An 11411-nucleotide genomic window follows, 5' to 3' on the forward strand; every position below is an offset into this window, starting at 1 on the left:
GAGAGTGTTGCTGGCTACAGCCACATTTGACACCTTTTTCAGAGCCTGGCAAAATAATCTTCCTAATGGGTGGGAGGGATGGGGTATGATCATTTTATCAGTGACATTCTCACTGGTCCAGTCACTCCTTGTGAATTTAATTACTTAAAGAAATATTACTAAGCCACCTTGCCAATAATAATTAGAGCACTGGATTTGGAGTCAGGGAGAAATCCAAATTTTGCCTCACATACTTACTAGCTATATGTTTCTAAGCAAATTTCTTAAATATCTCTTTGCCTCAGAGTTTCCTTTTCTATAAAATATGGAAACTATCACTACCTACTTCAGAGGATTTTTGTGAGATTCAAATGAAATAATCATTTTGCAAACCTTTGACACACTATATAGATGTTACTTATTCCTATTTTCTCATATAACAAATTAGAAACTTGTATTAATATTCATATGAGGTGGTTCAAAACATCAACTAATGATGAAAATAGACCACTGTAAAGATTTTGAAGAATATGTTCCATTTTCCATCTCTGTATTGACTTCCTGCTAATTTCTTCCATGAGTGCTCTTAGGATGATAGAACTTTATTGGGTCTCATGTCTTCACCTCAAAATGTCTATTAAATTGATATCCTCTCCACCACTTTTTCCTGTTTTCTGTAATCTTATGACATCCTTTCCCAGAGTGTTTTACAAATGAATTTGTATTCAAAATGTACTTCTACTTGGCAAGGATCTCAAGTTTTTTTGTTTTTTAGTAAAGTGAATTTGGGGCTCTGGTGACCTCAAGTCACTGTTCTACATTGGTTAACATTTTGCACAAAGAGCTGATAATCAAGGCTTATATCTTTGCCTTTTCCATTTCCCATTTTTGAGCACTGATGGCTTGTTTGAATAGGTCAGCTTAAAACTATTACAGTTGTAATGAAGCATACAATTCTCATCCTTATCCTTTTAACCCCTTCTAACTTGATGCTGATTTTAATTTTTTCTGATCTCTCAATTTATCACCCTTACTGGTCTGACTGCACACAAACCAATTATTATGTTTTAACTGCCAGTTGCTTCCTGTTTGTTAGGATGTAATTAATTTCATTTTTCATGATTTTGTTTGGTGCTTACTGCTATGCCCAGGACTTTTTGAATCTTTTCTTCAAGAAAGTATTTATGGGTGGGAGGAGGGGAGGGAAAGAACATGAATCATTTAACCATGTAAAAATATTCAAAAGTAATTAATTAAATAAATAAACTTAATTTAAAAAAAAAAGTAAAAAAAGAGAAAGTATTCATGATATATAGTCAAAAGTGTTCTTGTAGTTTACATGAAATTTTTAATTTCTTAAACCTGAACCACATTTTACAAGGTATTTCTCACTATTCTCACTAAGGCCTCCTTTTGCATTAAAATTTCAAAACATCTATTAGTTATTGGTTGGATATTTATGTAGCTTAAAGGATGCTATGAAGTTACTCAAAGAATTTCTCTATCTCCTTATCCTCAGCAGCAGATGCTGGTTCATAAGCTTTAAATATCTTCATGGTCCTCTGTTTGCTTTTGTTAATCGTGAGAACTGCAGAATGAGATAGCCAAGCGTTCCATGAAATTATGTTTCCTATTACCTTTGGGGAGATGGTGAAACCAGTCCTGCCAATTCCAAGGAGAACCTATGGGGATATCTGTCTCTTCAGTTACAACCTCCTTTTATCTGTTACTTTCATTTAATGAAAATGTCCTTAAAGCGGACTGCAGTCTTAATGTGAGTCAATAGTTCAACATGGAAGTTAAAAAAAAAAAGCTACTTTAAGAGAAGTATAGTCCTAACAAATGAGGACATGACAGTCCTATTTTGCTTTGCCCTGATCAGATCTCATCTAGAGTACTGCGTTATGTTTTGGGGAATCACATTTTAGGACAGACAATTCTAAATGGACAGCATCTAGAAGAGGAGGAGGAGGAAGAGGAAGGAAGTAAGATGATTCCATATGAAGATCTGTTGATAGAAATGGACATATCTTAGCCTTGAGAATGTTGACCTCTTTCATGATGGCTGGCTAGGGAAACATGGCAAATAAGATCAAATATTTGAAGAACTATTATGTGGAAGAAGGATTAGATTCACCTCACTTGGTCCCAGAGGACAAAACTGGAAGTCATATGTAGTAATTAGAGAAAAGTATTGATTGAGATTGGGCAGCTACAAGGTACATTGGATAGAGTTTTGGGCTTGGAATTTTTAAAAAAGGCTTTTTTGAATGAGTTCAAATCCAACCTCAAACATTTACTACCTGCATGACCCTGGGCACATCACTTAACTGTATTTGTTTCACTTCCTCATTGGTAAAATAAGCTGGAGAAGGAAATGGCCAACTAGTCTGGTGTCTTTGCCAAGAAAACCCCCAAATGAGGTCATTAAAAATTAGACACTACTGAAATGACTATACAACAACAATAAATTGAATTGATTTAAGGAAAACTTATGAACAATCAGGGCTGTCCAAAAGTGGAATAGGCTGCCCCTTATTGGAGGTCTTCAAGATAGGACAAGGGATAGCTATGTGGACACTTTCTAGCTATGTGTCCCTGGGCAAGTCATAACTCCAATTGCCCAACCTTTACCATTCTTCTGTGTTAGAACCAATTCTTAGTATTTTTTTAAAATAAAATACATTTTTTAATAAAAAAAAGGTTTTAAATAAATAATGGGAGCAGCTAAGCAATACAGTGGCGAGAACACTACTGGAATTAGGAAGATCTGAGTTTGAATCTGGCCTCAGACACTTTCTTGCTGGGAAAATTACAACCTCAATTTGCCTCAGTTTCCTCATCTGTAAGAGAGCTCATAACAGCATCTACCTCCTAGGGTTGTTATGAGGATCAAATGAGATAATAATTGTGAAGCACTGAGCACAGTGTCTGGCACATAGTAAGCATGATATCACTGTTAGTTTTTAACACTTTTACTATTCAAGCCATTTCTAGAAACACTGTTGCTTGGATGCTCTAGAAGGGATTCTTGTTCATGGAACAACTAAAGTCCAAATGAGCACAAGAACAAGCAAGTAGAAGAGAAATAAACTCTGCTTTCTCTCTTCATCATCAGCCCCTACATTCTAAAGATGGCCCCATTTTTTTTAACTTTCTCCTTTCCTCATTAGAGCAAAAATCAAGTGGATGTACTGCTCTTCACTTTCCTAACCACTGTTAGCTCATCCTTAGGTCTAGCACTCTTGTCTCTATTCTGCCAGAACCGTGCCACAGTTGGTGACTGATACATGCCCATCCATCCAACTGCCATTTTCTAGACTTTGTCTGCAAGGCCCACGACAACCACTGTCCCCCTTTAGCACTCACTCTAAAGACCAGAGCTCTAGCATCAAGGCTGCTACTTTCTGAAGAGAAATGCAATCAGCTTTGGGGGAAAGGTGAGAATCGGAGGAGGGGGACCATGCCCTCCATTCTTGCTGGCAGGAATAGTGCCATTTCCAAGACAAAGTGGCTGGCATTGAAGGATATAGTGCAAGCCAAGTTTCCATTGGCTGCTGAAAACATGAGAAAGCCAGCAGATCCAGGAGGTTTTCATAATTGCTGTGTGTTCTGTTCAGCTAGACGGCATAGTACAGTGATGGCAAACCTTTTAGAGACCAAGTGCCCAAAATGCACCTTCACACTGCACGTGAGCCTCCCCCTTACCTCAGACAGGAGAGGGAGGAAGTTTTCCCATTGGGCTGCTGGGCAGAGGAGTGGGTGATGAGAGAAATGTCCTCAGGCATGTGTGGAGATGGGGAGGGGAGCAGCCCACTCTGGCACGCATGTCATAGGTTCACCAATGTGGGCATAGTGGATAGGAGTGTTGGGACTCAAGTCAGACAGACCTAATTCTAAATCTGGCATAAACATTTACTACCTATTTGATCCTAAGCACCTCACTTAACCCCATTTGCCTCAGTTTCCTAACCTATAAAATGAGCTGGAGATGGAAATGGCAAATTACTACAGTATCTTTGCCAAGAAAACCCCAAATGGAATCCCAAAGGGTCAGACACAACTGGACAAGTTCCATTTAGCCCCAAATGATTCCCCAAAAGTATTTTCTATCTCCCTCTGCTTTTGTATATTTGATTTATGTTAATGCTTTCAGGGGTCTCCCTCTTGCTTCTACATTTATATTTCTGGGGCCCTTGGGGTTATTTAGTTAAGAGTTCTTAGCTTTTCCTCCATTTTCTCCACTCCCCTAATTCTGAATCATTGCAGTTACAGAGGAATATTCTCAACCCCTATGACTTCTCCTCTAAATCTGCTTTAGTGGTAACAAGGCACTGTAACTGTTATTCTTGGAATAGAGAAGAAAAAACAAATATTGATTTTCACTTAAAAGCATATTGCCTTTTTCACATGTTAGAGCCAGAGGGCTCTTAAAAATTATTTAATATAGTCCCACCCTTCCGAGTTTTACAGGTAAGGACATCAAGGTTCATAGAGGTGAAATGACTTACTTCTAAGTCATACTTACTAGCAGAAATGGGACTTGGAATTTCATATATGGTGCTTTTCTCTACACAAGTGGTGTCAAACTCAAATAAAAACAGATTCCTGTGGGTTGCATGCTGACTTAGAAAACACACAAATAAACATTATCCATGTTATATTGTATTTTTATTTATTTTGCTAAATATTTTCTAATTAACTAAACTATTATCAGAAAAACAAGGTTCCAAAATAACCCAAAAGAAATCATGATTAAAAAAATTATGTAGCCAAAGAAGAAACTATTAGAACTTGATTGCAGATCAAAGCACACTAACCTTCACTTTACTTCCTTCATGAGTTTTTTATTTTATATGTGATATGTGTCTTCAGCCACTACATGAAGAATATGGAAATATACATTGCATGAAAGCACTGATATCACCTATATCAGACTAGTTACTACCATGGAGAGGGAACAAGAGAAAGCAAGAGAATATGAATCACAAAATGTCAAAAAAAATGTCATTGTCATTTGTCAAAAATTGTTTCTACATGTAATTCAAAAAAATAAAATTCAATTAAAATGTTTCCTAATTATATTTTAAACTGAGTCAGTCGTTACTTGGAGTTTTGATCAGTGTCTGCAGTTCTACCTGCTTGAAGGCCCATAAATGACTGTAAGTTTGACAGCTTTTCTCTACACCATGCTTTATCCCACCAGGAAAGTGGGGATACAAATGATGAAGCTGCAAGTGGATTAAACTAGCCTTCTGGATAGCTAACAGTCTGCTCGGGTAAGTAGAAATAGATAAGTGGGCAAACAAAGGTAGTTCAGGAGCTCTTCCTTGAAGATGAAGGGTCAAGGCAGTTGGAAACATTTGTGATTTGTCTGAGTGTCTCGAGCTGATGATAGAGGAAGGAAAAAGATGATGATGGAAAAGTCAACCAATGTTGGAGGAGTGACTGAGGTGCCCTTCCTTGTAGAGGATGTGGTAAGAACATCTACTGTGACTAGAAATCCTCTGCTAACTAAGCTGAATTACTTTTTCCCTAAAAAGGCAATGAATGCATCCATATCTCTTAGTTGGTCTGGGGGACTAAGCTTTAAAATTTGGCATAGCTTCCTGAGAGTTTATAGCATAAAAATCTCAGTCTAAGAATAAAAGTAAGGCAGTGCTCCTCTGCTTTGACATACCCTTCTTTTTTTTTAATTGAAAATGTTATTTAATTAATTAATTTCAGATATTTTCCCATGGTTACATGATTCATGTTCTTTCCTTCCCCTCCAATCACCCCCTCCATAGTTGACATGCAATTCCACTGGGTTTTTCATGTATCATTGATCAAGACCTATTTCTATATTATTGATAATTGCACTATGGTGATCATTGAGAATCTACATCCCCAATCTTGACATAGCCTTCTGATGAAGCATATCACCATGGCAAAGGTGAACATGAAAAGAATAGCACCTAGCTGAACCTATGCTGTATCTTTGCTAGATACCTTTTCCATGCTATTGTTGAGTAAATTTCTTTTTTGATAAATGTCAGCTGTACTCCAACTGTTTCATTTCTTCAAATTCACCATTTTATCCTCTCACTATGCTACCCCTTCAGAGAAGGGTGGAGAGAGTACTTGAAATAAAGGCCAAAGGAATAGCCTTCTTCTCTGCCTCCAAACACCTCTTATAATCCATATTATCCTAGTAACAAGCTTCCATTATGTCTCTGAGTTTGTAATCATGATAACATGACCAGAGCCAACAGTAAGGGAAAAAATACCCATTATTTTCACAGCATTGGTATCAGGTTATCACATACTGTTACCCTGACAACCCCATTTTCAGATTCCTGAGGCACAACAGATGTTCCTAGCTCATTCTGAGAAGAGTAGGGTCACAGGTAGGGATGGAGGGCTGTGACTAAAAATAAGTACAAGGATATACTTTGGGGAAATTAGGAGATGGAGATAGGTGGACACTAAAGCAAAAAGCCATGAAACAAGAGGCTAAAGCTCTTTAAAAAGGTTGTTAGGTGAAAGAAATTATCAAGTTGCAAATGAATTCACACTCAAACTATTCTGGAGGGTAATATAGAAGAGATGCAGCAATTGGCTAGAGACCAATGGGAAGTAGAATTGGACAATTGAAAGTGGTGTCTTTTCCCCAAACAGGTCAAGCGGCTAACAAAATGCCCAACAATCATGCCCTTGACATGCTCGGGAAATTGAGGTCACGAGGCATCAGCTAAGAAGACACCTATACCAAATCAGAGAATGGCTCTGCCTTTCTATGATGATATCATTCCTAGGAGCTGAGAAACAAGAGTTCTGGCAGCATCTCCAATGCTATAAACACCTCTGCACTGTCCCAAAAGAGAATGAGCCAGCCAGATTTAGGGAGATGCAGGGAGGAGGAGAGTAGGAAGCTCTTTCTACATTGATGACATTGGAAAGTCTAGAGTAGAGACTGATAAAGACTGCAAAGGTACAGAGAAGAAAGAACACAAGACCAAGATGTCCAGACTGGATAACTTTCTCAAATGGCTGTTAATAATGTTTTAAGAAGTCGATATTACCTTTGTGACCATCTAACTGAACACAATGAAGCAACTTCTCCATAAGGGGTTAGACACTGAAATACAGATTTGGGAGGTTCACACTCTGATAATAAACTTCATGCATGTGGCCTAAAACATGGGCTAATTTTCATGTCTCTAGTCATATGAAATCACAGTAGTCTATTGCCTCAAGCAATGACCTAAAGTTCAGGCTTTATTTTTAACCACCTAGGCTAATTGTTTCCCCTGAATATAGTATCACATTTGGCTTGCCTGGTTTGTTAGCCTGGTACCATACTATCATTCAAGTCCCCTTGGGAAATCATGCTCTCCTAGTACATAGATAAGTAGGACTGTCTAGGAATTAAAGTTGAGTGCCAGTCCCTGGGCAGGACACCTGAGAGCTGAAATAAAGACACTAGTATGGCTTCTTTTACTCTGACCTTAGTCCTGCCTCCAGAAAGAGTGACTAATGGAATTCTAACTCTTGTTCAGAAAATTCAGCTGCAAAAGATGCTGTTTGGAAGCCTCTATGTAGCTTATTACATAAAGGAGTCAATCCCTACCAAGGAAAGAGATTCATTAGGGTGATAAGGAACCTTTTCTTTTTGGCTGATTTGCTTCCTAGAGAACAAGTCAATCCATTAATGAGCATCTCCTCCATGAAACCTTCCTTGATTCTGTCCTCCCATTGGTGATGACTTTTCTCCCTTGAATCTTTCCTAGGACTTTCTTTTATAATTCTGCAATGCAACCACAGCGCATCGTTTTACCTTACAAGTGCCTATTAATAAATCTGATGCTTGTGGCCTAGCAGTACCAGATATTAAACTATAATATAAAGCAGTGGTCATCGAAACAATATGGTACTGGCTAAGAGAAAGAAGAGAGGATTAGTGGAATAGACTTGGGGTAAGTGACGTCAGCAAGACAGTCTATGATAAACCCAAAGAGCACAGATTTTGGGACAAAAATCCACTATTTGACAAAAACTGCTGGGAAAATTGGAAAACAATATGGGAGAGATTATGTTTGGATCAACATCTCATACCCTACACCAAGATAAATTCAGAATGGGTGAATGACTTGAATATGAAGAAGGAAAGTATAAGAAAATTAGGTGAACACAGATTTCTATATTTGGCAGATCTCTGGGAAAGGAAAGATTTTAAAACCAAGCAAGAGTTAGAAAAAATTACAAAATTTAAAATAAATAATTTCAATTACATTAAATTAAAAAGGTTTTGTACAAACAAAAACAATACAACCAAAATCAGAAGGGAAACAACAAACTGGGAAAAAATCTTTATAACAAAAAATTCTGACAAAGGTCTAATTACTCAAATATACAAGGAACTAAACCAATTGTACAAAAAAATCAAGCCATTCCCCAATCGATAAATGGGCAAAGGACATACACAGGCAATTTTCAGATAAAGAAATCAAAAGTATCAATAAGCACATGAGAAAGTGTTCTAAATCTCTAATAATTAGAGAAATGCAAATCAAAACAACTCTGAGGTACCACCTCACACCTAGCAGATTGGCTAAAATGATAGTAGGGGAGAGTAATGAATGCTAGAGGGGATGTGGCAAAATTGGGACATTAATGCATTGCTGGTGGAGTGGTGAATTGATCCAACCATTCTGGAGGCAATTTGGAACTATGCCCAAAGTGTGCTAAAAGATTGCCTGCCCTTTGATCCAGCTATACCATTGCTGGGTTTGTACCCCAACAAGAGCATAGGGAAAAAGACATGTACAAAAATATTTATAGCCATGCTCTTTGTGGTGGCAAAAAACTGGAAAACGAGGGTATGCTCTTCTATTGGGGAATGGCTGAACAAATTGTGGTATCTGTTGGTGATGGAATACTATTGTGCTCAAAGGAATAATAAACTGGAGGAATTCCATGTGAACTGGAAAGACCTCCAGGAATTGATGCAGAGTGAAAGGAGCAGAGCCAGAAGAACATTGTACACAGAGACTGATACATTATGGCACAATCGAATGTAATGGACGTCTGTACTAGCAGCAATGCAATGACTCAAGACAATTCTGAGGGATTTATGGAAAAGAAAACTACCCACATTCAGAGGAAGAACTACAGGAGTGGAAACACCGAAGACAAAAAAACTGCTTGATCACATGGATCAAAGGGGAACCGATTGAGAAGTAAACTCTAAATGACCACACTAGTACAACTATCAATAATATGGAAATAGGTCTTGATTAATGACGCATGAATAAACCAGTGGAAATGCACATTGGCTATGGGGGTGGGGGGGAGAAAGTAAGAACATGAATCATGTAACCATGGAAAAAATTTTTTTCTAAAAAAGAAAATTAAAAAAAAAAATCTGATGCTTCCAATAGATTGTAAGTTCCTTGAGGACAAGAAAAGGGCCCTATCTCAACTTCACATCTCCCATAGGTACCTGCAATGGTATTCTGCAAGCTATGGCTGCTTAATAGATATTGTCTTCCAAATGTGTGTGATAATAATTTTAAGAATACTTTAAATGCTTCAGCAGTCATCTATCATCCTTCAGTAAATATTCTTCCTTCTGTATGTATTTTAATGTGTACAGTTCTCTTTTTTCCAGGCACCCTTCCTTCTCCCATATGTCTTTACTCCTCTAATAGCCAGTGGCCCCTGAACCTTTCCTCCTCTGACAGTTCCATTTTCTACCTCTTTAATGCTGGTATGCAGTCACATTTTGTGAGCTAGCAGGGCTCCTTCGGCTCCTGACAGCCTATGCTATGGATTCACCGGCTTTTGTCAAATGAATCTAGGAAATGGCATGTTTCAGCACCAGGCACCACACCACACCACACACACACACACACACACACACACACACACAGGAATACACACAAGCTGAGGATTGAGGATCAGCCTTGGGTGGGAGAAGCGGTCTTGCTTATTTCATTCACAAATGGCCTGGGGAGAAACAGTAGAGATGGAAAATCTGACTTATGAATTTTTCAACAGTACTCAGGCTTTCTCTTCAGACAAGGAAGATCATCTTTAAGGCTGAATTTTTCAAACAACCCAATGGACCCTGACCTGATTTCATTTTGATTTTATTCTCTGGATTTCTTGCAATGTGGGGAAGAGGAAGGGAGGGAGATTGTCTGAAGGAGATGAATACAACTGTCAAAGTCACTGTCAGAGTCCAGAGCTCTGCTGGTTATAAACCTTCCCCATACCTGTGAAAATTCTTCTCACACAATGCCTCCCACTCAAATTTCCAACCTCCACAGTCTCTCCCTATTCCTCACTCCCACATACAAAATCTTAGCCCCACAGCCCCACAATCTGTGCCTAAAATCTAGAGTTTAGGGAGGCCAATCTGATTCCAGATAGCCAGGAGAAGGAATGTAAATTCCTTGAAGGCAGGGGCCATCTCCCATATGTATTTGTATCCCCATTTCCTGGCAGAATGCCTGGAATATAGTAAGTTCTTAATGACCAATTAATTCCCTTGGCACTATTCTTCCTATTCACTACCTAATTTGTGAGTCAAACATCCTGATTTTGAGTCTTGGTACACTTATAAAATCATAAGATTTATTTTTACTTTTATTTTTATTGATTAATTAAGAAAATTTTTCTGTGGTTACATGATTCATGTTCTTTCCCTCCCCTTCTCCCACCTCCCTCCCATAGCCAATGAGCAATTCCACTGGGTTTTACAAAAACATAATATTTAGAGCTCTAAAGGACCTTAGCATTCCACAGGGGAGACTTCCTGAAGGAAGCAGCACCTGAGCTGGGAGGCTTCAGTGGAGGGAGCATTAGATTTGGAGTCTGAGGACATAGTTTCAAATCCTGACTGCTCCTTGCAACTTGTGTGACCTTGGATAAGTCACTTCACATTGCTGAGCCTCAGTTTCCTTATATATAATATGAAGCAAGGCTAGATAATCCATACAATTTCATTAAACTCCAGATCCAATGAATAGGTACAGATATGGGGGATGGGACAGGGAAGAACAACTCATTCATGGAGGATGGCATTCAAGCAAGCATGGAGGAGACAGCTAAGTGGCTCAAAGAAAAATAGTACTAGGTCTGAAGTCAAGGAGAACAGGATTCAAATCTGGTCTCAGACATTTCCTGCCTATTTGAGCCTGGGCAAGTCACTTAACCCCATCTGTCTAGCTCTTGCCTTTCTGTCTTGGGGAAGGAAGGAAAGAACGAAGGAACGAAGGAAGGAAATAAGAAAGGAAATAAGAAAGGAAGAAAGGAAATAAGGAAGGAAGGAAGGAAGGAAGGAAGGAAGGAAGGAAGGAAGGAAGAAGGGAAGGAAAGAAGGGAAGGAAGGAAGGAGGGAAATAAGAAAGGAAATAAGAAAGGAAGGAAGGAAATAAGGAAGGAAG

The sequence above is a fragment of the Gracilinanus agilis genome, chromosome 4, assembly GCF_016433145.1.
Source record: "Gracilinanus agilis isolate LMUSP501 chromosome 4, AgileGrace, whole genome shotgun sequence".
Taxonomy (NCBI): domain Eukaryota; kingdom Metazoa; phylum Chordata; class Mammalia; order Didelphimorphia; family Didelphidae; genus Gracilinanus; species Gracilinanus agilis.